We start from the raw sequence: 22,143 nt of genomic DNA on the forward strand, positions 1-22,143 counted from the left end.
AGTAAATTCAAAGTTGCCCCAAAAGACAGTGTCAGAGGTGAGAGAATTCCCAGAGTCTACCAATTGCTGGTGATCGTCTCTTCTAGAACAGGAGCCAACAAACACCCTTTCTGGCCACTGGAGATGCCAGCTCAGGCCTGAGGGACAAGAAAGCACAGGAGTGGTGGGTGAAGCCAAGGACAGAGGGAGGGAGAGGGCGGCATGACGCCCGGGCACGGCAACGCTGGGTAAACGTGATGGACTGAAAGGCGTTGAAATTGAGTAGGAGATCGGCAACGCACTGCGAACAGGCAAGGACGGGCGAAAGGAGCAGAGGGGTCCATGTGGAGGAACCCAGTGACCCCAGTGACTGTCCCTCACAACTTCCTCTACAACCAGTCAGCAGACCAAAGCTGCAGGTCCCTCTCTCTGCACCAGGCCAGGCCAGGCCGCCTCCTTAGTTAAATAGTTTTAGTCTCTCTTCCCTACTCAACCTTATAAAGAAAGACTGTGTACTGACACATCCAGAAACAAAAAGTGATCTGGGCTTAAGAGAAACAAGTCAGCAGGCCTAAAATAAATTCAATAGGCAGTACTCTGCTTTTCATTCGTTTTCTATAAGGTTTGGGGGGAATTTGCCTTTATAAGAGAAGGCTTGCATGTATTTGTTCCAAAGTATATGCTATATGCCGGGGGAAGGGGGAGGGGGGAGTGGTCCTGGTTGGGGGACGGGTTTGTGTTATTTTATTTTCGTTTATTGGTGCCAGCCATTAGCAGTAGGGGAACAAACTTAAAGAAAGATGGTGTTCACAAATAAACATGGAGTCCAGGAAGATTTAGCAATTTTCCTGAGACCTGTCTCTTTTTTATAAGTATGTATCCTTATTGTAAGAGTATTATTATATCTTGTAATTGTGGGAAATTGGGGAATTATAAAGAACATACAGAAGAACACTGAAATCATCTCTGCTGTCTTCATTCAGAGATCATAACTTATCGCTTTTGGTGTCTGGAGATGAACATTTTTTCCATTGCTCACATCATTCATTGTTACAAACATGGGCTCCTCCTAAGTTCACTCTGCACCCCAGCAAAACACGCACCACAGTGGACTTCGTCTTCCAGAGAGTACACGCCGCCACACCACTACGGAGTAAAACCTTCAGAGCGCACCCCCATCTCCACTGGATAGAACCTTCTAGGGTGTAGGGTCTGTCTCTTTTATTTACATGCCATCCCCTGCATATCATAATAAATACAGTGTCCTGAACACAGTAAGGAATCAACAAATATTTGTTGACTAATTATTACAACAGCTTTTTTCATGCATTTATTGAATATAACATTTTACCATTTCATTAATTTTTGTCTTCTATAATGCAATTTTTAATGGCTGTTTAGCCTCCATACCATAATTTAAGTAGCTCATCACTGAACGTGTAAAATGTTTCAAATCACTATGATAAATAATGCTTTGATAACCATCTTTCGGATAAATATTTTTGCATTGTCATAGGGTCATTTTCTATAAGCTGAACAGCTATAATGTATACACATATTTTTGAGGCATTTATTACCAAACTGTCTTCCAAAAAGGTCATTCTGGTTTACATTTTTACGATGAATTTATGCGAGTGTCTCTTTCCTCATACTCTCACCAACACTAAGTACTTTAATGCAGAAGAAATTGTCACTCTGATGGATAAAATATAGTATCTCATGATAGCTTGAATTTGAATTTTTTGATGTCAGTGAAATTGAGCTTCCTGTATTCAAAACTGTGTTACTTCCCAAAGAAAAAAGTCAATTCTCCACCTTTTACCATCCTTATCTTCTGTTATTCCCCCCATATCGACCTTACAAAAAAGCCATAGTGGGTATTTGCTGTTCCTCCCAGGCAGGCTGGGCTCTGTAGCCTCTCCTCCTTCTGCCTCCTTTCCCACCACGCCATCTCCACTTACAGGAAGCCTACCCTTCCTTCAAGGCCCTTGTCCAAAGACAGTATTTTATTCACCAGAGCAGCGTTCACGGAGTTCGTGAAGAGGTTCCTCGCTGTGCCCCACCAGGTGTGCTCTCTCCGTCACAAAGCTCAGAAAGCTCTCTGTCTGCAGCAATCGTGTCCTGACTTGTGTCGTAGTTATTTGCATCCCTGATTCCTTAGCTCTGGCCACACTGGCCTTCTTCAGACTCTCATACTTGGCCATGCAGCCTCCTCTGACACAGCCATTGCACGTGCTATTTCCTCTGCCTGGAATGCTCTTTCCTCCCCTCTATGCCCAGTTGGCACTACTCATCCCGATGCCGTCCTGACCTCTGTGACTAGGTCAAGTCCCCCTAACACTGTGTACCTCACATCCTAGTACTTAACTACAGTTGGAGTTTTAAGTTTACTTGTGATTACTTAATGACCTGCTCAGCTGCAACCTGCATGAAGAAAGTGTCTTTTTGTGTTCACCACTGTAACCCCAAGGCCTACAACGTCCATAACAGGTGCTCAGTGGATAATTATTGAATAAATAAATGAATGAATAAATGGTACGGAAAACAAATGGGATAATGTGACAAGGGCTTTGCATACAAATGGTCACTGTTAAAGTTGTAGTTATTACTGGGATTGCATGCTTCTTGAAAACAGTGCCTAGCATGGCATTTGGCATATGGTATGGTATTAAAAACGATTATCTCTTGAATTGAAAGTAGACAGGTGATGTGGATCTGTGTTGACCCAGGAACTTACCATAAATCTGACCTTGGAAGGTGGCTCAGCACTAAGACATCCCACAATTTCAATCAATCCATTCAGAGGGCTGTAGGCACTCAAATGTAAGAATCGTTAGGCCCATTGTCCAGTCCTGGTCCTTACAAGGAGGATTAACACACTAGAACCTGCCTTAGGACAGCCTCCATGGGCCTCAGAACATTCTTCCTTTCTGTCTCCTCAGAACCTTGGCCTTTTTCCTGTTCTAATTTTACGCTATGACTCTTCCCTGATTCCTAAATCCAGTTCATTAAACTAGCTGAGAATATTATAAACTATAAATTCTGTTATAAAACTGTTATAAATTCAGTTGTTTTCTTTTTATATATATAAATTTACTTATTTTATTTATTTATTTTTGGCTGCGTTGGGTCTTTGTTGCTGCGCGCGGGCTTTCTCTAGTTACGGCGAGCGGGGGCCACTCTTCATTGCAGTGCGTGGGCTTCTCACTGCGGTGGCTTCTCTTGTTGTGGAGCACGGGCTCTAGGCGCGCGGGCTTCAGTAGTTGTGGCATGCAGGCTCAGTAGTTGTGGCTCGCGGGCTCTAGAGTGCAGGCTCAGTAGTTGTGGCGCATGGGCTTAGTTGCTCCGCGGCATGTGGGATCTTCCCGGACCAGGGATCAAACCCATGTCCTGTGTGTTGGCAGGCAGATTCTTAACCCCTGAGCCACCAGGGAAGCCCATAAATTCAGTTGTTTTCTGATTGGTTTTCCTGAATGACCCCGGAGCCCAAGATTCTCCAACTGTGGAATTTCTCTCTTCTAGCATATCTCTCATCCTGATCTAAGATGGGGGCTGTCACCATGTGGCCACCTGCTAGGTAACTTTGAGCAAATGGCAGGTGCTAAGGTGAGACTGACGGAAACAACATCCTCAGACCCGAAGAGGCTGTAACGGCCCCATCTCACTCCCATTCCTACCTTCTTACAGATGAGGAAATGAGGTCCCCAGAGGATGAGGTACTGCCCCACAGCATCACAGCTCATGACGACAAAGAGGTATCGGGCCCCTCCTACAGCCCCATGAGTCCTTCCTCATGGAAATCACACAGGGAAAGAAAACTGATGGTCATTCTACTGACGCTTCCCGAATGTGATCAAAATTCTGTGAGTTGAAGGCTTGCTGCTTTTTCCTAACGCGTCCACTGCCCACAGGTAAAGGCAAGAAAAAAGAGCAAGGTGAAAACCACACCTTTTCTATCTGACAGTGTCTCGAACTAGAAGAGACCTTCCATAGGAAGTTCCATCAGCAGCTTTAGGTCAAGTTCCAGACGCAAATCAAAACGCCAAGTCATGTTTGTTTCACGCGCACCACAAACAGCATTATCTTTCGACCTGAGTGACCACCGGAGTGCACGATCTCCCCCCGTGCCCCCTCGCATTAGGCCCCCCTGACTCTGCCTGGGTTCCCATCTTGTTATTCCCCCATCAGCTGGCGGACCTTGACCCTGGGACAGCTCCCGCCTGTTTACCTGGCTAATTGCAGTGGTGTTCGCCCTTCACCCCTTTCACAGGTCAAAGAATGGTCATGTTTCACGAGGACCTTGCATTTCCTAAAGGTGATATGCAGAGAGGGAGAGGGAGGTTTGAACTAAATCTGAGAATTATGTGCCTTCTTCCCCCCAAGGGTTTCAGAGATGGCCACTTTACAGCCAAGTGTGCGGAAGCCAGGATCGCTGCCTTCGCCAAACAATCCCCAGCTAAGCCAGTAAATCTCAACCTGTTACACATAAGAATCCCCTGCAGGGTTTAAAAAATTACATTTGTGTGCACCCCAAAATGATTACAGCAGACTCTGCGGGTGGGACGCAGGCACCTGTATTTTTTTAAACTCTCCAGGTGATTCCCAAGTGCAGCCAAGTCTGTGCACCTCTGTTCCAAGCATGGGCCAAAGGAACCTTCTCTAACTGACCTTTATGTGCCAAGGACAGAGCACCAGGAATGGAAATGAGCAAAAGGAGAGTTAAATCAGTGTCCCTTCCCCTATTCTCTTTCTTTCCCCATTTGCATCACAGGCTGTAATTCAAGTGGCTCGAAGAGCTATCTACCATCTATGGAGCAGAAAAAAATCCTGAAGGAAAGGAATACCTCCCCCTGCCCCTTTTTTAAAGCACTGACCAACTTCTGTCCTTAACTCTGTCCTTACTCTCAGTTATCGTGCTTTCTTGATTTGAAGCTCATATTTTCCCAGGATCCTAAAGTGAGTTGTAAGGGAAGAGACAAGATGCCCGCACGCTCGTTTATCTGGAATCCTGGTTACGTGAACATTCCCTCGAATAACTATGTGCCTAAGAAGACGTTTCTGAGAAAGAATATTTAACGTCCTGGCTTCAGCTGTCTCTATCTTACCTCTTCCCATTCACAGAAGCTTTTATGTAAAACAGAAAAAAACTCATTTGCTATTAGCTCAGCCCAGATAGAACAGGAGCCGAGCCGGGAGTGAACCCAGCAGAAAGTACTCTGTGAAGGCCACTGAAATGACCTCCACAGACACAGTCCCTCATGGGGTTGGACAAGGGAGGGGTGAGGGTGAAACTCAGGAAAATGCCCCCTTAGGCTGGGGACCCAGCCAGTTCTGGGGACAGGCACTTAAATTAGCATTTTGGGGGAGAAAGAGAGGGAAGGATTTAAGGAAGCCAAGGAGTTGTGTGAGAGAGAAAACATACCACATTAAAAAAAAAGAAGAAAAGAAGGCAGCAGGAATATGTCCTAATTTGGAGAAACAGGCCACATTGCCATGGCAACTCTGAATCTCCACGAGGCAGCCAGGCATGCCTTTAAACACCGTGTTAAGTAGTTCAGTTATGAAGAAGAAGGAAGAAAGAGAAGAATGTAGGGGTCGGAGAGAGAAAGAACAGGTCTGAAGTCTGCTGTGGGCCAGAGAGAGGTGCCACCCAGGGCCCGGGCGCTCTTCAAGGGGGGTCTGAAAAGGGAACCTGCAAGTTCTGAGCTGGATCTTTCCTCTCCCACTTGGGCAGGTCGGGGACCGTATTTGCAGAGAGTTAACCTGTATCTTAAGGAAGATTCTCCCAAGAGTTAACCCAGATGTTGACCCACACAGATGTTAACCCAGGATTCAACCTTTACCATCTGAACTGCCACCCCAACGTGGAAGGTGGCCTCTGCGCCCAGGCCTCCTCCCAGGACCCCCAAGGGGCCGGCGGTCTTGAGCCACAGGGCAAGGGAATCCGGCAGCCCTGAGGGCCGAGGAGAGCCTCACCTGAGCCACACCTGGAACCCATTCATGGCGCACTGGTCGGGAACTCTGGCCTAAGGGAAAAAACATTTCATGTATAAAAAAAAAAAAAATGTTTTTAAGCCACCTGGAAACCATGCCTAAATGAAGTGATGCCATGTGTGGTACTTTGGGATCCAGCCAGTGATGACAGGAATTCAGGAAACAGTTTACTGAGTGGCTCTGAACCTTTAGAAAATATGAGTCAGGATATAAAACTGTGCTCCCATCTGGAACATTAATTACTCAAATTATGCACGTAACGTTCAGCATTTATTTTACCTTGCAACTGATTCTCAACTATCTTGTCTTCCACATTACTTGGTATCCTTTCCTTTTAGAAAGTCCCTCTCCTGGTCCCTTCTGGCTTTGTCCACCTGCCTTTCCCCACTTCTCTGTTAGGGCTAAGGGCTGCCCGAGACACAGCAGGAGAGCAGAGACGCTCCAGGGGATGCCCAAGGGTGGCGGGAGGAGCCTGCATGGCAGGTGACCTGATGGGAATTAACAACAGCAAGAATAATAAAAGCAGGTGTGTATTGTTTCCCCAGGCCTGGCCTCCCTCTCTTTTTGTTCATCTGCTTACATCAAATCATCTTCCCCATAGATCTATTCTTAGCACATGAAGCTGAAATTTCCACTTGCTCTGCTGTGCTCTCTCAGGAAGTTTCCTGTTCCGAGAACACCGCACAGCCCAGCGGGGGTCCTGTCTTATCCCGCGTGGCTGGCTGTGTCTCCAGCTGGAGACGTCAAGGCCCGAGGGAGGCCACGCACGATCCCAAGCCAAAGAAAACCAGGCCTCTCCCCCATAAACACCCTCCCCCTCGCCCCGCCCCTCCACCTAGAATGTATCTTCCACGTCCTCTTCTGCCGCCGCTGCACAGACTCAGACCACAATCTCCCAAGTCCTAAGTGTCTTCACTTGTACAATAGTCTCCACCCCCCCAGGACTGCTGGGAGGACTGAAGGAAGTATCTGTGGAAAAGTGAGGCCCATTTGCAGGCTGAAGTGAAAAGGGATCCCTGTGTGCATATGTATATGTATATGTGTATGCCAAGTGCCATAAGGCATTTCCTTCTCTGTTGACCCCGCAAGGTATCGTGACCCTGCTTTAAAAGGAGAGCCTGAGGTTCTAAGAGGTTATATAATTGCCTATGTCCAAACAGCTAGGGGTGGGCAGAACCTGATTTTGGCTTTCACAGTCACAGCCCTTGACTGCCACCCTACTCTCAAGGGTGACTCTCTCACCCTACCTACTCTCACCCTGCTCCGCACAGAGGCGTTCGGAGCCGACGGTCCGGTTGGAAGGTAGGGCTTCCGGAGCTGTGCCGAGGCTGCACTGCGTAGCAGAGTCAGCGTTTCGCATGTGTCTCTATTTGGGGTGACTCATGTCGGGGCAGGGAGGTATAACTGATGGAAAGCTGTGAAGGGGCTGAAGGCACCTACCCCCCAGCCTCTCGCGGTGCTGCCCTGAGCACACTGCCTTTCTGATAAATGCAAAGAAATATCTGTTTAAAAGAAAATGCCATACCATGTATTCCCTGGTTGCAATTCTGCTTTTTTTTTTTTTTTTTTTCCTAGCTGGAGCTCCACGAACTACCAAGGGATTTAAAGATTTAGGAGGGAGATACAACAGGAAATGTGAAACCATTCATTTTTATAAAAATTAAACGAGCAGAGGCTGCACATCAGAGGGGTGAGAATAAGAAAGAATGAGATAGACGGTGAATGGGGAAAAGGAGAGAGGAAAGTAGTAAGTGTTTAACAAACTCACTACTTAAAATCCCACGTAGGACAAAGCCTGGAACACAGCCAGACGTGACCCAAAGTGCTCCACTGCCCACCCTTCAAGCCCCTGCTATTTCCTTGGATGCCTCATTCTCTGAGGAAAAAATTCCTAGTCTAAGCCCATCTGATCCAGAGAAATTGCCATGCCCGGAGCACCCCAGGCCCCCAGAACTCAAAGACTCTGGCACTGTTTTTCTCATCAATTTCTTATTCTTTCTATCTGACCTTCCTGTTTCTCTCTCCATTCCTCAGGTCAATTAACCTGCATTGAAAAACAACTGAATTATCCTTGCATTGTTTTGTCACAAGACTTAAATGGCCTCTTGCGAGGCCACTACCAGCCTTCTGGGTTCCACCTGCTGTAAGGTTCACGTCTGTCTCTCCTCCCTCTTACCTAGTCCATCTCCTGTCACCTCTTCAAGGACTTACAGGGTCAAACCACTCATTCACCCAGTAGTCACTGGTGATCAGGTGCGACACAGGAGAATTTCTAACATGGCCTCAGAGCTGTTTAATAGGCAAGACGTGGGGAGGGGGAGTGGTTGCAGAAACCAGATGTTTTGCTCAAGAGATGAGTATATTTCAGGGGTGTCGTATAGAGGGAACTGGCAGCTTGCTCTTGGCACCCTGCTGATGCAAGATGGCATAAAACCCATCTCCCCGCTTCGAAGTTATCCCGGGCACGCCAGCACTCGCATGCCCACCCTCACTGACAACCTGACTCATTCACCCTTTCGGAAGCCCTCCTCTGGGAAGCTCACCGAATCTGCAGTCATTGAGCAAGGCCCCCAATGCCTGAGCCACTTTTTGGTCAACCCTTTCACCCATCCACTCAGCCAACATGTGGCAGAAAAGGTGCCACCAAGGACCCTGATTATAACATGTGCCGATGACACTCGGTGGTCGGGTCAGCCCTGGCACCGTGAAGCCCACATGTGCAAAAAGATGAATGAGTCTAAAAGAAACAGCAAAGAATCCAGCGGTTTCCACGGCAGCCTGGCAGGCTGATTTCCCATCATTCACAATTAATTATTCGCCATAATGTACACAGACAACCACAAAAGAAGGGAGTTTGGGTAAGGGCTAAGAAGCGACAGAGTGAGGGTGATGGGGCCCAGGAGGGACTTTACCATGATTTATCTACACAGAAGAAAGATGTGGGCTAGATCCTTTCCTGCATGATGGAAATTTTAAAGTGCTGAAATGTAACCACACATACAATCACCGTGGTGAAAATCCCCAAGTTCTTTTCACTTCCTTCTAACCAGAGTAATAATTACACCTAACGCTTGTAGAGTGCTTATAGCTTAACAAAGCACTCTCATGTATATTATCTCATTTTTAATCATTACATCATCCATTGTCACTTTATGGACAAAGAAACTTTGGCTCAGAGAGGTTCAGTGATCTGCCCAAGGTCATGCAGCCAGCAGGAAGCAGAGCCAAGTGGAAGACCCAGGTGTCAGACAAAGGTCTTGTGACTACCCGCTTCAAATTTATTGCACTGTTGTCCCCAGTCCTGGGAGAAACAAGGGCAGGCACAAGAAAAGCCCAAGATCCAAGAATAACGTGCATACGAAAAGCCACTCAACAGCATCAATTAGCTATTGAAAAGGCACCTTCTTTAGTGAGGGATAACCGGGTCAAAGCTTTGATTTTATTGAATGGACCAGTACAGCTCATTCAGTGAACATAAAGCATCTCCATAATAGGAAATTCTGCATATGTGTGTATTTATATAGGAATCATGGAATATTCTTATACTTGAATCTTTCTGAATAAAATGTAACATTTCTCCCCTACCTTGCAGGAGGAAGGAGTTTATCCTGTAATGAAGGACCAAACCACTCATAACTCAAATGGTGAGGCGTGTTCCCATCATCTCTAGGAGGACATTATGTATGCTACCACAGTGCATGACGCGCTGCTCTATTTCATTCTGTGCCTCTCAGTTCTGCCCCATTGCACCTCTCCATATCACAGGGACCAGCTTTGCTCCCTCTGGAACCTGTTTATTCGGTAAGAATCCAGGCATTCTAGAAACACACAGCTGGAAAGGAACTCAAGGTCATCTCATTGGAAAGGAGAACAGCAGAACGAGATAGATAAACAGATTCCAGGGCTGAGAAAAATGCCCTGGACACTTACTCTGCAATAGGAAGGAGCAATGAATGACTGCATCTGTGCGGGGGCATCTTGCAATGTGGAGCCAAGAGGCCTGGTTTAAAATCTGGCAGCACCTCTTAGCTGATGTGCAACCTTGACAACCACCTCAAATCTCTTGGCCTCAGCTTTCTCCTATTCAAAATGGGGGTAATAATATCTACCTCACAGGATTATAGTGAAAACAAGATGATATCATTAAGGTAATAGGTTAAATAACATAAGTAAATAATATAATCAGATGTAATAAAATAAAATACATTTTGAACTGAACAGGTACTCAACAAAGTACCTGTTCAGTTCAAGTTAGATCCCTTTCCATCTTTTATATGTCCAAAATCACTGAGTATTTCTTTGGTGATTTAATTTTAAAATAATACTACATGACTGATTTTTATCTCTGATGTGCTACATCTTCTGGGTTTTTTTCCTTTCCTCTCTGAGCCTTGAATTGTTTGTCCTGTCATTTTTTACACATTTCTAAAAAGTAAATGTATGAATCTCTTCTTCAGCTTGATTCTCCAGGGGCCAGAAGCAAGAAGTAAAGGCAGCTCATTCTTCACTATGGAGATGACATAACGCCCTATATCCATGTGTTTATTAAGTAATCATAGTTTTCTCCTTTTTATTAATAGGTATTGGAACACTATGAGGTAACCATATATCGATGAGCTGATATACTGGTAACTCAAAGCGAAGAAACATATCACTTGTTTAGCCTAAACAGCCTAGTTGTGGGTAAATGTAAAGTTCCTGTTGGGTTTTTTGAACACTGAAGATAACCCAGTGGGCCCCAGGGGATACAGTTCTCATCTTATAGATGAGGAAATTGAGACCGAAGAATGAAGTGACTTGTCCCAGGTCACACGGCTGGCCAGTACAGAGCCAGGACTCGAACCCAGGACGTGGAACTCTCACACGAGCCTCCTACTCCTCTATACCACAATTGTGAAATAACCTTCCCACCAGCAAGTTGTGCCTAGATTTTATTTTCTCAGATTATGGATGAATATGTCATGCAGGACAGAAATAAAAGGCTCGCTAAAGTCAAGACTGAGTACATAGATCACTCCCCCCCATCCCCCGTACCCGAGCCTCCTCTATCAGTCACTGAAGGAGATTGTGATGTACCCCCGAGAATCTCAGGGCAACACCTTTGTGATTTCTGGCAGAGAAACAGGATACGAGCAGAGCCCCTAACGTGTCAGGCTCCAGACCAACAGTTCAGGGGACGCATCTGGATCCACAGCTCTTAGAAGTAATTTACTCGGTAACGCCGCCTCTGGCAATAATATCTACACCAGTGCTTCCCAAACACTGGTCCATGGATCAATGACAATCCAAGATAAACTTATCATTGGCGCCCAGAGAAATGAGAAATGTAAGAACAATGCAGTGGTTGTTGATACAGCTAAATGTATTCAATTTAAAGGACTCTCCTTTATGCGGAGATCATGTATTTCCTAGTTTCGTTTTGTTCTTAGTAAGTATCCAAGACCTTTCTTTAAAAAAAAAAAAAGTGGTATAGAGTTTACAAAATATATCTTTAATTGGGAAAATAAAGACTCACCATGCTCTATCATGCCACCACTGCCATCATGATTATAAAATAATTAGTCTGCAGATCAAGTAACCAGGAAACCTCTCCTCTAAACAGCAGGCAGCAGAGGCTGTGTGTCAGGAAGCACTAAAGTCTCCACTGAGGCTGGGGCCATCCCAGCAGAAATGAGGCTCTGGGAAGGCCCTGCTACTGCCATGGTCAAGGGGCTTCCGGGAGCATCATAAAACCATACTCCAGCATGACACCCACCCCTCAGTATCTTCTGAATTCAGTCACATAGGGTTTTTATTGTGTTATATTGGGATCTTTGTTTTAATTTCTTTGCTTCCGTTTTTTACATTCAACTAACATTGGTGGATAACCACCTACCAAGTGCCAACATCTGTATCAGCAGCTCTTACATGCATCATTTTTCTAAGCCTGTGAGGCAAGCCTTCAAAGTATTCAAGGTTGCCATGCCTGGTTTTTTGTAGCTCACGGCTGCAAATTTTTCACGCTGGCCTCTCAGATCTTAGTTTCTCAAATTCGGTCCTCTTCATCTAATTTCTGTGCCCTTATCTCCTTTAGCGAGGCGTTCTGCACGTTACTATTGATTAAAATCCTATTTATGTCCAGCTATTTCTCCAACCTCACTACTGTGTTCTCAGTGACATGTACCAGGTATAACACATAATGGATGCTCAATTATATTTACTGAATGAGTAAATTAATCCTAGATCACTTTCCAAGAAGCTAATCATAATTCTATGAAATTATCAAAATGTTGACTTTTTTTGTGAAAATAGACCTGAAAAGAAAGCTAACTTCTATAGTTCATTATGGAAATAGGGTGAAAGTGAGGTCTAGGGAAGTGATGGGTTTTCACCAGCAAAAGTAATTAAGATAATTATGATGAGATAACACATATAAAGTTCTTACACATAGCAAGGGGTCCATAAACGTTAATCTTCTTCCCTTTCCAAGCCCTCTTCTGATTAGTTGCTTGTAGGAATGCTGGGGTGATTTATTTTTCTTTTTTTTAGGAAATTTGCTTTATTGCAGTCACAACACTGCTTTTAAAAAACTATAGTATCAACACTGGGCCAAGGAAAAACACCTTAAAAACATGATTTCACCATTTGATATGTTCTCCAGAATACACACACACACACACACACACACACTTCCAAAATTTTGGTTGACATCAGTTTGTCGATTATTATAAATATAATCTTCCAGCCACCTGAGTTCACATCAAATACTTCTAAGGGCGTCATATTTGATCCAGTTTTTAAATTTTTCCAATTTTTCATGGATGATCAAATCTAAAGCTTCTTCAAAGTAAAGATTAAATATATTATTTTTCTCTTAAAATGTCTGCACCTTCAGGCTTTCACAGTTTATTAAGGCAGTGTGACAGGACTTATAGAAGCACTGGGAAAGCTTCTGCAAAGTGAGTGTTATTTAATTCTAAGAGCACCTGGTAGTTGATAAATATTAAATAGCCAGAAGAAATCGATTAGGGCTAGAAGCACCAACATCCCAAGAGTCACACAAGATTATTATGTCTGTTTTTGAAAGAAGCAATTTTTAAATAATAGGTACAAGCTGCAGATCTATCAAGATCCTATCGTTTTCTAAGTCCAACACGGCTCAGGTTTTTCTCATTTGTTTACAACAAATCACCAAATCTCTCTGAGGTGTGTCATGTTACACTGGCGTGCACACCTCTTTCTGCTTGTGCCTATGTATTCTATTTACACCGTCCAGTGTAAAATAGTGTTTAATATCCATTTTAAAGCCAATGTTATCAAAATATATTTCGGCCTACATTCAACAACTCTGGAGTACGCCAAAAACCTAGTACATTTTCTCCTCATTATCACCTCAGTAAGAGTCCCTTGCCAGGATCTGGCTAGGAGGCTTGTATCTGACAAAGCTGAATGAAGTGTTAATGAAGGGAAAATGTCCCAGACCATTCTGAGCTTTGTTCAGAACAGGTTTAAGTGTACCCTGGCAAAAAGCTCTACTAGTGGCTCTTTTTTTTCCCCCAAGAGAGGACAGATAAAGGGAGAGGTTGTACACTTGGCTTTGCCACCTTTTGCTTGAATGGTGTGGTCTGTTGTTCACTAACACTGAGGTTTAATCCTTGTCCTTATTTTTAAATTCCTTGGTATGAGCTTTACCCATGAATTCCCCAACCTAGATACTGCCCGACCTTTCTGACGTGTCCATACAGATTTAATATATCCATGGCTTCTTTTTCTTCCCTCTAAGTAACTTCTTGATCTTCTCCAGTCCCATCTGAGCTCTTCATTCAACTTAAATCTCATCAGCCAGCGTCTACGAAGAATTCCTGTGGCCAAACCCTCTGGATTCCGTGTGACCCCCCCTGTACTGACCTGAAACCGCAGGTCATTCATGTCCCTCAACACTCCTCAGTATGGTTCACCTGATTCTCTCCTCTCATAGGCACTAGCTTTGGGGCCAGAAAACCTAGATTCCAGTCCTGGAGCCTATAATTTCTTGGCCTCCGCTATATCATTTAACTTCCCAGAGTCTTCGTTTCCTTACCTGGAGAACAGGGATGATGGTTACTATTATCTTCATTCTTCAGAGAGACAACCTGAGGCTGTACTTCCCATCTTGCACAACTGTCATTATCAAATGAAGACAAAGTACTAAATACATAAATTCTCTTTGAAAGGTGTAGAGCATCATAAAATGTAAGATTTGGTTACTTTTTTTAAATCTCTAACCACATATACTGAGGAGTTTCTTTCTGATTTCTCTCCTGCTTTCCCTCTTTCTTTCTGGAAGCCTCCCTGCCCTTCCAGTATGAACCCCCAGTTGCAGACAAATGTCCATGCATACTTGAGTCCTGCTTTCCTAATTATCTCAGTTAGAGGAATAGCTCAAAATGAAAAGTAAGAGGGGTAATCTCAAGGCACCATTTTTGCAGAAAAGGGAAGACCGATCTGTAAGTAGTTGGAAGATACCAGCTTCTTTGATCATTGAAGAGTCTCAACCAGATGAAATTTACTTTATCCAAAGTTACTTTCCATCTGCCTACCTGTGATTATCATAAATTCATACAACCTCCCCATGTATGGGTCTTTTACCATAAAGAGACCAAAAATTCATTCAATGATATTTACTTTTATCAATATCCGACAGATTAGTTAAAATACTTCTAATCAATTATCTCAGACCACATTGGTGCAAAAAATGGTAAAAAAAAAAAAAAAAGTCATCTCCCCGCCCCCACCCATCCTAATTCAATTTGCCCTTGTCCTTCACCTCTAGTCAGGAGAGAAGAGACTGCAATTCAGTATATCACATTATCTGCTAGAGCGTGAACTAGCAGGGTTGGTGTTTTGTGGAGGTAAAAGTCCTACCAGAGACTGACCTGGTAATCTGGAAAATTAGGCCAGCTCCAGGAGACAGCAGAGGTGTGGCCTCAGGCAAGTCACTTAATCTTCCTTGGCCTCAGTGTCTTCTACCATGAAATAAGGGCACTGATCCAGTCTCTGAGATCCCTTCCGGGCCAAACGGTCTTGCACATGGGACAGCAAGATAAAACATGCATCCGGACTTCTGTGGAAGGGTGGGGACTAGGATGGAGTGAAGATGAAAACAGAAAGCTCCTTTTCCAAAATCCCCTTTCCCTTCTTCACTGCGTGAAGAGAGCTGCAACCTTCTCTTTGCAACCCTCTGCCTGTCAAACCTCAAAATCTGTCAGAAAGGATGCAGCTGGAAAACTCATAGTCGGACTGCACGTTTTCGTATTTTGCCACTGTCCCTCGTTTCCTTTATTTACTTTTATCTACACATGCTGACTCTTGTACCTTTTTCGTAGCTTCCCCCTATTCAATTACCCACTTCTCCTTCGGTCAACATCTGCTTCTCTTGGACATCGTATCAGAAACTTCTAGAATGGATTCTCTGCCTGGCCTTTGTAGCTCATTGCTGCAAAACTTTTCGTGAGGGCCTCCAAATCTTGGTTTATCAACTTTGGTCTTCCTCATCTAATTTCTGTGCCACCTTCTCCTTTAGTGAAGCATTCAGCATGTTATAAATCCCAATCCCTTCATTTTGCAGATGGACAAAATGTAAGACTAAGAGATATCAAGGGACATGATCGCTGTGGTTGGTTATAAAGGAAGGATGAGAACCAGGCCTCCTGATTCTGCAGTTCAGTCCAGGCTTTCCACCGTAACCCCAGCCACCACTAAGTGAGTATTTCCACTCAACCCCAGGGAGCAGCTGGAAGAAGGATAAAGTCTCTCCCCAAAAATGGGCAGTGGTGTTCCATCTACTCTATGGCCTCTATGATCCGAAGTGGTTTTCAAAAAAATTAGCCCCAATCGCTCCCCCCTCAATTCAGATATTGGTGACAGGTATCTCACATTTTATAGTCCCAGCTGGGAATTAATTGCCTGTTGTGTTTTTGGGTTTTTTTTTTCCCAGCTCTTTGACAACTGTGATGAAGTCTGCTGTAGACTCTTTATAGCTGCATCCCCACCTCAAACCTACTCGAACCAACACTTTTCCTCATAGCAAGTGTGCTTGCTGATACGCTCCAACTCCACCATCATCTAGCCCAGGATCTATGTGGAAAAGGTAACTCAGTCAGTTCTGTAATTATTCTCTCATGCTTATAAGTAAGTAAGTGCTGCACATTCTCCCGGAAGCCACGAAGGGCCCAGGAGCAGTGAATGACGGGGGGGAATGGGTCAGGACACGTGCTTTGGGAAGTATGTAAAAATTCAGAGAGGGGTTGATGGAGGAGAGAGCAGGAAACGGAGGATGAAGAACAGGCTGACAGTCAGGAAAATGGAAAGAGAAGCACAAAACAGGGAGAAGAGAGGGGCAGAATTTCTAGAGACATTGGACAAATGTCCAAACAAAAGGACAAATAAGGAGGAAAACAGTGTAACTGAAGACCTAGTAACAAAAGAGGCAGGGGAAGGTGTGCAGGTAAAGGGAGGCTGAAGGAGGCCAAACGTGTGCCGTTGTCATCATGACCCTTGTCTCACAGCTAAGGAAACTGAGGCACAGAAAAGCTAAGTAACCAGGCTAAGGTCACAGGGAGCCAGAATCTGAGTCCAGGGCTGTCTGGGCCTGAATTCTGTCTATGACATTGAGCTCAAACCTTTTTTAGACCTTTAACATTATAAAATGTGAATCTACAATGATCTCAAAATAAAAATTTAATTTGAAAACTCACATATATAATATTATTACCGATGTCCCTTATCAGTAAGTTAGCACTGATCCAGCCACAGCCCCTCAGCCACAGCCTCACTGTGACCAAGGGCGTGGACATGAAAGGGGGCAGCTCGAGGTTACCTTGGCCATGACTTGGAGGACAGCAAGTGGGATCCTACAGAGATAGGACAGGTATCTTTGGTTGGCCTCCTTAAATGCCAGGTTCTAACCAACTGAACCCACTCGACACAGACTACAAAAGTACTGTTTGACAGCCACGAGCAGACCACTTGGGAACTTTTAACTATGCCAGGTTCAAAGGTGGGCCACTGAGGGACCCGGACACTGCCAGGGTGAAGCATGAAGATGGCTGCGTGCACCACATAGAGTGTGAGTCACGTGGAAGAGTGTGAGTCACGTGGAAGAGTGTAAGTCACGTGCACCAGAGTGTGAGTCACGTGGAAGAGTGTAAGTCACGTGCACCAGAGTGTGCGTCACATGGAAGAGTGTAAGTCACGTGCACCACATAGAGTGTGAGTCACGTGGAAGAGTGTGAGTCACGTGGAAGAGTGTAAGTCACGTGGAAGAGTGGAAGTCACGTGCACCACACAGAGTGTAAGTTACGTGGAAGAGTATAAGTCACGTGCACCACACAGAGTGTAAGTCATGTGGAAGAGTGTTAAGTCACGTGCACCACAGAGTGTAAGTCACGTGCACCACACAGAGTGTAAGTCACGTGGAAGAGTGTAAGTCACGTGCACCACAGAGTGTAAGTCACGTGGAAGAGTGGAAGTCACGTGCACCACACAGAGTGTAAGTCACGTGGAAGAGCGGGTCATAGGAGACGGGGGAGGGCAAGGGGAGAGAAGGACAGAGAAACACAAACCAGAACTGGGATGATGGGGGAGCAGGGAGCAGAGAAGAGAGGAGGGAAAGGAGGACAGAGAGAAGGAGAAATCAGAGAGTCTAATGGAGGGAGAAGCAAAGAAGGGCGCAGACACAGGTGAGGGGTGGAGCCCTGGGGGCAGGAGGAGGCAGCCCAGAGTTCTGAGCGCAAAACCTAGGATTTGAGCCTTCTCTACGGTGTGGAAAATTAGAACGTCTAGAACTAGAGTTCACTGATGAATCTAGGCTTCCCATTTCTACGGGATTCGCTTCCGTTTCCCAGAATGAGCTCCGGAGGCCTCCTGCCTTAGCTGCCGAGACGCCCCCCAGGCTCCGCAGCAGGTTGTGTGCTCTCCCCTCTCCCTGGGGGTAACTGACACCCTTCTTGGTGGCCTCCCTTTAGCTTCTGTTCGCAGCCAGGTCCCCCAGCGGAGCCGCGGCTGACGCTAGCACTGACGAGGATCCTTACGAGTGGCAGGATTCGTGGGAGTCGGGAAAGGACCTTCGGTTTTAAATGTGTATTTCCCTTAAGGTCCAACAGGGTATCTGAAAGTCCACTAGTCCACTAGTTCCTCTGAGTTAAAATATAAATGCCCATGGAAAGGGTCACACATTAGCTGCTTTTGTCTATTTAAACCCTGGCAAGGACCTAGTTGTATAGGTTGTCTCCCAGACTGAAATGAAACAGGGACCTACGAGGAGGACATCCTTGGGGGCTCCATGGAGGACAGACCCAGGGCTGAATCACATCGTGCTTCTTGGGGAAGCCCTATCAGTGGGCAATGCAGGGAGTGGGGGGCAAGGGGAGGAGGGTCCTCCGGGCAGTCAAGAGGCAGAAAATGGACTCCGGATGGTTAAACAAGGTGGCAGTTGTCAAAAGAGGAGAGAGGAGCATGGGAAAAGGGAGTTAAAAAAAAGATTAAAAACACATTCTTTTCCAATTGTGTAATTTTCTCAGGGCTCACTATCGAGGTCAGGATGACAAAGGTGGCCACGGTTGCTACTTGGAAGTCCCAGCAACACACAAAAAAACCCTATTCAAGCCCTACTGCTACCTCCCAGAGGACAGGAAGCCAGCTCCAGATGTTTGCAACTCTTAGAAGCAGCAGAAGCCCCTGCTGTAATGACAGGGGAGCCTCTCTATTGGATCAAAGAGCACAAGAGCAGAAAATGCCAAAGGAAGAGGAGGTGCACCTCGTCCAGAGCATGGAAACCTGTGTGCAGGTCCCCTCCTCTGCTGAACAGACTGATTTTCCTCATAATCGTGAAACTGATCTCCAAGGAGAACTGAAATGACACCAGTAACTATTCACGGTGTTATCAAGTCTCCCCTTCCACTGACCAGGGAGACTTCTCCTCGGCACAGAAACTTCGGGGACGAATCGGAGAACTTCCAGAACCCCAAAGGCCACATTACGTTCCTTGGTAAAATAAGCCACCAATTTAGTCTCGGCAACACTGATCAGAGACCAAGGCATTCATAAAAAAAGTACCCCAAACTCATGGATTCTTCTGGTACAGACAGGTTAGACGTCTCTGGGAAGATGGTTGGGCAGGCAGGCAGGATGAGGACCGGGACCCCGGCCACCAGCCTTCCCCTCCACCCCGCGGAGCAGTCCTGGGGTCCTGCTGCTTTGCCTGTGCCCCTCCTTGGCCTGAGAAAAGCTTCCAGGGCCCAAAGGAGTGCAACCGGAGTTGCCGCTGTTGACAACTTCAGCTGAAGCTCCCCGCTCCTCTCCTGCCTGGGTCTGGGAATTGTGCACCCACACAATTGGGGTCCTGCCCCAATTCCTCTGTCCCTGGGCTCCAACCCTGGGATACAGGCCTTTCCTCCTTTCAGTATCAACTGTGCCTTCCAGAACCATCCATCCAGGGTAGGAGACCCTCTGTGATCTCCATTCAGAGGGGCTGGGGGGAGATGGCTCTGGCAGAGATTCCAGGCAAGTGGCCAGCCTGGGCCAAGGGGAAGTGCATTATTCACAGGATCACAGGTGTTAGAGATGAAAAGAACTCACAGAACCACATCTCACTCATCCATCCCACCTCGCGATGCAGGCCCTTTTCCAAGAGCATATGGCCTGTTCCCGTCTGATTTCAAAGGCTCTTTCATTACCAATAAGGTATTACACGTACTGAGTGCGCCTTGTGTGCTGCATGTGGCCCCAATCACAGGAGGAGGAGACAAATGGATTCCCCTCCTCAGGAAAGGGCTGCCACACTGCGAGATACATTTGCCTCTCCTGTGCGTTGCTTGAGCCCACCCTGCTATCTGTCACTTCACCCCGGCACGGATACCGTTCACACACCTGAATACAACTCTTGCATGTAAACAGGCCTCTGATCATCAGAGAAACTAACAGGGAGAGTAGGTGGTGAAGACCCGGCAAAAAGAGAGGAACAGCGGGAAGGGGCCGAGGAGGGGGCTGGTTGAAGCAGCCTCTGGATACCACCCCCAGGAAGGTGGTACCTTCCTAGATTTTGATCCAAGGTAATAACAGTTACAGCTGATTTCCTAAGACTATTGAGAGAATAGCAAGAGACAGTTTTCTCCAAGACCTATAGCCATCCAGGACAGTGAAGCAAAAATACTACCCCTTCTCTGTCAACTTCTCATCTGCTGAGATGGAATCTCAGACTGATGTATATCTGATTTCACTTTCTCCGGACACACAGCAAGCTAGAAAAAAATATCTTTCCAATCCCAAAAATGTCAGTGAAGGGTTTGATTTGATCCAGGAGTCAAATCCTGGGCCATCCACTTGGAAGTGGGTGGGCTTGAGGGGACAGTTCCCCTCTGCAGAACGGAGACCTGGGAAGGCGTGGGAGCTCCTGGGAGCCTCAGTTCTGGCCCAAGCAGACTGGGAATCGACCAGCAGTTTTGTCCACCCTCATGGACCTCTCTCTTTGACTTCTCTTTCCCTTTCTACTTCTTGTCTCTCATCTCACTCTCTTCTCTCCTTCAGAGCTGTTCTCTTGTTTGGAATGTTTAAGTCCTAATCAAGACCGACTGGGAAGGGGAGGAATCAACTTTCAAGGTCAAGTGCCAGTTGGCCACTGTCTGGGCAATTGGGAGAGTCCCTTCCCAGGCTAAGCTGGATGTTCCAGGAAGACCGAGGACATGACAGTGACCCAGGGCAAGTGCAGCCCCCCGGTGAAGTCCCTGGGCGTTACTGTTATCAGATGAGGGTCCCCGTTGCCACACTGCCACTGCTAGTGTGTGACCGTGGCCAGTTACTTTCCTTTCTGACACTCAGTTTCTTCATCTGGAAAAGAAGGAGAACAATCCTACTGCCTAAATCCTAGGGCTCCTTTGAGAGTTAAACTGGCTAAATGTAGCTAAAGCAGTATCTCATATTAACGTGTAGCCCTAACTTGTAGGAGGCACTTGGTATTTTTTAAACGGGGAAAGAGAATGAAGCTGACTTCTTCTGAAACTCCAGATCTAGTCCTCCCCAGTCTCTCAGTAACCAGGGAAAACACATCCAAAAGAGCATGATAATCACTTCTAGACCAGGACACAAGAGCCTGCACTCCAGCTGAAAGTCAGGGCCGAGGGCCGTAGAGCCTGACATATGATGGTTGATTGTCCCAATTCCACGGCCCCGCCTTATCGTGTCCGCATTCACTGCTCCCTCCCTTCCAGCTTGCTTTCCTCTCCTCCTCACCCCCTTCAGCTTCTTCTCATCCTTCTCCAGCCCCTCTTGCTCCTTCTTAAATGTTACTAAGCAGCCACATGAATACATTGCATTGGGGACCACATGAATACACTGTACAAAAAGAAAGCTCAGCGGAGAGATCCTGACCCATCGCAAAACTTTACAACCTAAAAACGTGCCATGTTCTACTCACCAGTGGTTCCCAAACCTGGCTGTGTCTCCCAGTCCCTTGGGGGATGTTTGTGAAAACTGTGAAATTAGTGGGGCTTTACTCCAAACCTATTAAATCAGAATCACTGGGTATAGAATCAGAGAATCTGTATTCTTAAATCATAATAAAATTTTAAAATTCCTCTGTTGCTTCTAAGTTCCAGTCAGTTTAAGAACGACTACCATACACTGCACAACTGAACTACAAAAACAAGCTCCTTTCCCCTCTTTTTCTTGATGATTTTTGGTTCCTTCATTCCCATCACCCTCTCAACTTATGATACGACACAGCTTTATTTTCTGAGAATTTACAGTATTTGCTTTTACGTGAGCAGTGAGAACCCTGGAATGGCAAGAGAACGAAAGGCAAAGGTGTTCGAGGGAGCTGGAAAGACTGTGCAGACGTGGATCTATGAAGGCGGAAGGCACGCGAATGCAGGTGGAGGGCAGCAGGAATTAGGGCTGGCGGCGGGGGGGCGGGGGGCGGCGGGAGGGGCGGGGGGCGGCAGCATGGAGAAACTACAGTGAAGCCTGGCTGTAGTTGTCTGTTGTCCTGGCAACGTGATGCTGAAAGACTGAAGGCTGCTGCTCTCTGTAACACTGGACAACATGTCGCCAAGGCAACAGAGTGCATCCAAGACACATGGTGGCTGGCCATGTGGTCTTGGGGGTGTGCCAGGAATCCTCAGTTGAAGGCAGGCGACACTGGCTGCGCTGTTACAC

The 22,143-nt window shown here is 46.1% G+C and overlaps 1 protein-coding gene across 1 annotated transcript in view; it reads right to left on the bottom strand.

Annotated features, from left to right (window-relative positions):
- GRIN2B (glutamate ionotropic receptor NMDA type subunit 2B) overlaps positions 1 to 22,143 on the bottom strand; it is a 413,562-nt gene that overhangs the window by 255,908 nt on the left and 135,511 nt on the right. The gene's annotated exons all lie outside the window — the stretch shown is intronic.

The sequence above is a fragment of the Balaenoptera musculus genome, chromosome 10 (assembly GCF_009873245.2).
Source record: "Balaenoptera musculus isolate JJ_BM4_2016_0621 chromosome 10, mBalMus1.pri.v3, whole genome shotgun sequence".
Taxonomy (NCBI): Eukaryota; Metazoa; Chordata; class Mammalia; order Artiodactyla; family Balaenopteridae; genus Balaenoptera; species Balaenoptera musculus.